General features: G+C 34.8%; 1 long non-coding RNA gene across 1 annotated transcript; it reads right to left on the bottom strand.

Moving 5' to 3' along the window:
• Positions 1–1,096: 1,096 nt before the first annotated feature.
• On the bottom strand, positions 1,097–1,728 carry LOC122066898. Its single transcript, XR_006136520.1, has 2 exons — positions 1,453–1,728; positions 1,097–1,278 (listed from the first exon to the last, which is right to left on the bottom strand). It is a non-coding gene; the product is annotated as an uncharacterized LOC122066898 (long non-coding RNA).
• Between the last annotated feature and the right edge of the window lie 4,206 nt (positions 1,729–5,934).

Genomic DNA, 5,934 nt, shown 5'->3' with positions numbered 1-5,934 from the left:
CAAATTACCATACTCTACGCTAGACATAGGATAGGGTGAAATAACCACCCTACCCACATGAAAGCCAAAAAATTTGTCGCTATTAATGTTGTATCATAGAGTACTTTCATTAGCCCCACGTTTGCACAAGGGTATACTTTCAGACAGAAGACCCTTCTATATATAATAAATTCATGAATTTTTAGTTATCATGTATTTGAAGTTCTCACTATGCTCTAATTATCTATCTATCTATCTATATATTTTTTTTGAATAAACTATCAATCTTATAATTACTTTTAAAAGAATATAATGTTGCAAAATATTGCCTTCCTTTAGGTGCCCACTAGGCTTTTGTCCCTAGTGTTGTAAACACAATTTTTTTGGAGTTCTTCCATTCTTAGAATTCACAAAAAACTTATGCTTCATAGTTTCTTTTTTATTATTTATTTTTATAATTATAAGAATAAAAGTTATCTCTTAGATGAAGCCAAGTTCTTAGGGAGTCTAGATCCCCTCCCATCCCCTACAGGTAACCACCCCACCCCACCTCACCTCACTCATCATCTCTCTCTCTCTCTCTCTCCTAAATCCTTCATTATACACTTTAGTAGCTCTAGTAATTAATAAATAAATAAAAAAAAGGAAGTGGTTCACTATCCAGAAGCGTAGTCCACACCAGTGCTCCTTGTCTATCTCTCTCCTCACCCAAATATGGGATAGAAAGCCATCGTAGGGCATGCTTCCGAGCAAAGTTCTTTTGGCCATAAAAAATTAGGACCTAGGGATTTTCTTAAAACTCAATAGCTTCTAATATGTGATAAGTGAAGTGATTCTCCATTGGAAGCACAACCTATATCAGCACTTCCTGTATCCATCTCTTTTCTTTCCAAAATAAGCGGTAGAGAAATCTTTTCACGGTAGAATAAAAGAGATAAACCCATAAGAGCGCTGACATAGGCCACGTTTTCCGACAGAGTTCTTATTCCCATTTGATAAAAAGCTTTCTAACTAGGGACCTAGATAGGATCATTTCAATACAAGTAATCTTACCTCAATTAGTTGTGTCAGCTAATACAACTAATTAGATAGCAGAATTAATTCCAATGTTAGCTAATTAAACTAATTAAAAAGCACACATTTTGTCATTAATAACTCAAATTCTTTTGAAAGAAAAATAAAATGGTTGCAGATAGAGGTGATAGATACTTGGGAAAAATATGCAGTTCTAAATAGATAGCTGGCAACTAGGCCCCAAAGAAGTGTTGGAGATTTAGACACATATACAATGCCAATGCTCTGCAAAACAACAAACAAAATGGACAAATATTATATACTTTTAGTAATAAAATATATGCAGCAAATCATCTCAAGAGGCACTCATCGGTACATAAGAAAGTACTAATTAAAAGCCACTTTTAAAGCCACTCTTTCATTTGGTTTAGAAGAAATGTATTATAATGATGAGTATACCAGAATGGCTACAATCAAAGTATCAAACAGATGGCATGAACATCTCTACTTGAAAACTCCCCAGAAGCTAAAGGAAGATATTGCTTATTAACCTGCAAGGTACACATAAAACGTCCTGATGTATAAATGTTATCATGGTTATAAATGAAAAATATTGAAGGTTAACTATATTTTTTTTTTAACAAAATTTAGACAATCTTCATTTTCAAAATTTTTACAACACAAATAACTTCATCGATTTGACATCATAGAGTTGATTTACTGCGACAATATAGATGTGAGTCAATGATCCCAGTGCCAATGCCTGAAACAATAACAATGATCAATTCAATACAACTAATCTTACCTCTGTTACTGTGGTTTTGAAATATCAGCAATAGATAGCTCTTATAACTACATTCGGAAAAATCGTAGTTAAAGAACATATATAGCTGCGGATTTTGAAACCGCAGTTAAATATCAGTAGCTACAAGTGTATTTTGTTGAAGTGGGAATGAAATTTGATTGATAATTTAAGTTCCACCACTTTGGGTTAATTCCATTTTACCTTTCTTTTCAATGGTCGATTTAATCAAAAATGCCTCCATGTGGCTAAAAAATGCTGGATTGTGCAGTATAAAGCATGGACTGCTCGTGGAGGAAGTTTATACAATTTTTACCTATACACAAGTTAAGGGATAAAGTTTTCTGTATGTGAGAAACCCCTATGTTACAGACATAAGGACATGCAATGACCACCATACCCTTGTCTGAGGTTGTGCATCCCTCTGTGTGGACCCAAGGGCTTCTCACGGATAGAAAACACTTGCTTATAAGTTAATTGGCATATATAATATTATAATAATTAACTAAATAATGAAGAGAAAGGGACGTTTCTGGCAACACCGGTATTATAAAACAACTTGGAGTCAAACCTTCATTTCCCAATACAAAAAATAATGAAAAATCTCCAGAAACCACAATCAGGTTAAATCCTGCAACACTTGCAAATTCACCTCCTTCAGGGGTATCAAAAGCCTTTCTATTCCCTATCATTATCAATTTATCTAATTTTAGAATTAACCAGGTCTTAGATTTTCTCTTCTATGATGCTCTTGGACAACAAATCTTCCCTTCTAACTAGAATACAAGTCCACACATGCATTCCTCCTATCAGCACAATGGTTTTGTCAACACTCAACACCAACACCTTGTCTGGACTCTGGACTCTACAGCTAGCTCTCAAATTTATTTTTCCCCTCCCTCAGCTTGGGCCAAAATAGACTTCAAATCATTCATCTCTTCCGGTTGGACTGCAGACTTGTGAAAGTCTGTTAAGTTCAACAGCGACCCAACAACACTCTTTCTTTCTTTACGTAAGGCAGAAGGGTGGACGAATTCAACGCCACTGTTCCTGAACAACTTGGAGCTGGTCTTTCCAATTCGCCTAATAAAATTAAATTTTTATTAAAAAGCAGGGATAAATCTGTCTGATACTGTCTAATCTAGACTGATCTGAATTGGTATTGAATCGATCCTAAATTTTAGAACCTTGCCATGGTGTCTCAAATGCAGAGCAAAACCTTTTAGGTTTTAGAGAAAAACGCTTCATACCACCGATTCTCTAAGGTGTATATATACATATAGAAAATAGATTACCTTTCTTTGTTCATGATGCTATCACTTCCCCCAAGTGGAGAAGATTAGAAATCTCCTTACCATCAACACTGTTAGGAATGCCATCACTTTCTTCAAGTAACTCTATTCAAAATCATACTTGTTATTAATCCGAAGCAATGTATATCATTCTTCACCATTTCTCCTAGGGTCATTTTAGGCATCCCTTTTATTCTTTTAGCTTTTTCGGTCTAAATCAAATCACATCCTCTATATTGGGGCATTCAAAGGTCAATTACACACGCTCATGCCAGCTCAAATGATTTTTTTCACAACTCATCATATATCAGAGCATCAATCTGAGCCCTTGTTTGTGCTATCACATAGAATGACCTAATTGTGTCGCTTAGCCACGTCATTTGCATCAAAACATGGAATCCTTGGACAAGCATGCCTTGTTTTGCCATGTGGAAGGGTGACTTTCCAATTTCAATCATTGGATTATCTAGTTGATGATGTGGATTGATTATTTGTTACATTGCTGTTTTAAATTTAATAATATACCCTCTCATGTATATCCATGTCAGTGGTCATTTTACATCCACTCCATTTTACACCCCCTCGCTTGGCAGTCTTAGATTTTTTTATTGTAAGTCAAGAACAATAATTAAAAGGGAGATCCCATAAAGTGATTATTTTAGATATTGAAATAGGATGGATGAATGTAATCTAGAGGATGATGCTTTTCAGAGAATTAAAATATGATGGATGAAGTGGAGAGCTGCATCTGAAGCATTATGTGACCAATGTATTCTTATAAAGCTTAGAGGAAAAATTTATAGGACGATCGTAAGATATGCTATAATATGTGGGGCAAAATATTGGGCAGTTAAAAAACATAATATAGATAAACTCAGTGTTGTAGAGATGAAGATTCTGAAATGGATGTGTGGCAAAACTATGAAAGATAAAGTAAAGAATGAGCATATTAGAGTTAATTTGGGAGTTACTCTGATTCAGGACAAGCTCCGAGAAATTCGTTTGAAGTTGTATAACTATGTTCAACGAATGCCCTCAGATGCATCAGTAAGGAGGAGTGAAGTGCTCAGATAGAATGATCTAAAAGAGCAATAGCAGGCCTAAAATGATATAAAAAAGAGCTGTTTGGAAGACACATATCTATGTAGTCGACCTCATTTAGGTGTTGTTGAGTTTCTTTCTTTTATGTTTAATTTTTCTAATTAATTAATTAATTTCATTATTTTACCCTCTCACAAATCCATTAAGCAGATCTCATTTAGTTGAAAAAAGAGTGAATTATTGTTGTTGCTGAAATCAAGGATAACAACACAAAAACATGTCGCTACATCAAGCTAACAAAAGAAGCTAAAAAACCTGATTGATCACATGTCTAGAATCAAATCAGGGCTTCAATCTCTTATGCACCATAACCCATGAAGCAAGGAGATGTACCTCTTGGTTGAGTCTACGCTCCACATGCTTACACACTTAAATTATTATTTTTTTATTATATAGATCAAGTTTTCCTTCATCCTTCACTATCGACATCAATGCTATTTTTTTTTCTTGCTAACGACGGGTTTCTAGGCCTTGGGCCTAATTAATCCCACGGGCCCATACTGACCCTACAACCGCATAGACCGGGTTATATCGGGATTGAATGAGAACCATTCAACTTTCACTGAAAGCAGTGAAGAGCACTGAACACCCGCAAGGTGTGCCTAGTGGGAGAGGGGTATGATCAACCCCAAATAATTGGGGGGAGGGGCTGGGAGTTTGCGATGAGACAAGAGTACCATGGCATTTCTAGGTTCTTTTTTTTTTTTTTTTTGGAAAAAAAAAGAATACAAATTTTATCTTTGCCAATTTTTTATCTGCTTAAATCCGACCATTAATTTGAAATTATTGCAAGTCATCTATCACGTAGGGCCGTCTAAATCCGCCATGTGATATTACGTGAAAGACTGATGATAAAAGGTGTAACAATAAGGTCATCTAGATGTGAGACAATTTGATCATACTCTACTCCTTGGTTTTAAATACTTTATATTCAAACCTTGCATTTATTATGCCTCTATGAATGAAATTTATCTTTATGCCAAAAAAAAATTAGATAAGATCAATATGCTCATTGAATGATCCTTTAATTACTTGGAAGCTAGGCTTAGCTACTTCCTTGATTTTGTGGATGAAGCGTTCCTCACTTCGAAATAATGCCATAGAGATTGGCCAATTTTGACTTGGTCAGCATATCTCAAATGCAAGGCTATGTGAATTTCGTGATCTGAACTGTTTTGACTTTTGAATGTTAATGAAATATTGTGAATCATAATAACGTGAATTGAAGTCGACAGATTTTTTCTATCCATAAAAATAAAAATAAATAAGTCCATAGATTTTATAGAGTTCGGATAAAGTCTTCAAGAACCATTAATCTCATACAGTCCATGTTTCATATATAAAATTCATTTGTCCGTTCGCATTGAATGGATTCCATATGTAAATCAAACACCATACAAGAATGATTCTCATACAAGAACTTGTTCCAAGGAAAGGAATTTGATAGATCTTTGAACACTGGGGTAGTCAACATGTCCTCTCCCCCCCTCCCATCCCAGTGGGACCGTTGGCCTTCTCATGACCAGTTCTATGATTGATGCATCTAGCTAGCGGCATTACCAATGCTCTCCCATTAATTGGTTTGTCTAGAAGCTCTTATTGTCTATGATGTGTAGTCAAATTCTTTTTTATTTTTCTTTCTCGTCCCTTATAGTCCAAAATAATAAGACAAGGATTGATTAGAACTCTTACAAAAAAAGAAAAAAATTACTGACTAGAATAAAAAAAAAAAAAAAAAAAAAAAAA

The sequence above is a fragment of the Macadamia integrifolia genome, unplaced genomic scaffold (assembly GCF_013358625.1).
Source record: "Macadamia integrifolia cultivar HAES 741 unplaced genomic scaffold, SCU_Mint_v3 scaffold2626, whole genome shotgun sequence".
Classification (NCBI taxonomy): Eukaryota; Viridiplantae; Streptophyta; class Magnoliopsida; order Proteales; family Proteaceae; genus Macadamia; species Macadamia integrifolia.
Note: the sequence above shows the minus strand (reverse complement) of the source record. Positions and strands in the feature narration are given on the sequence as shown.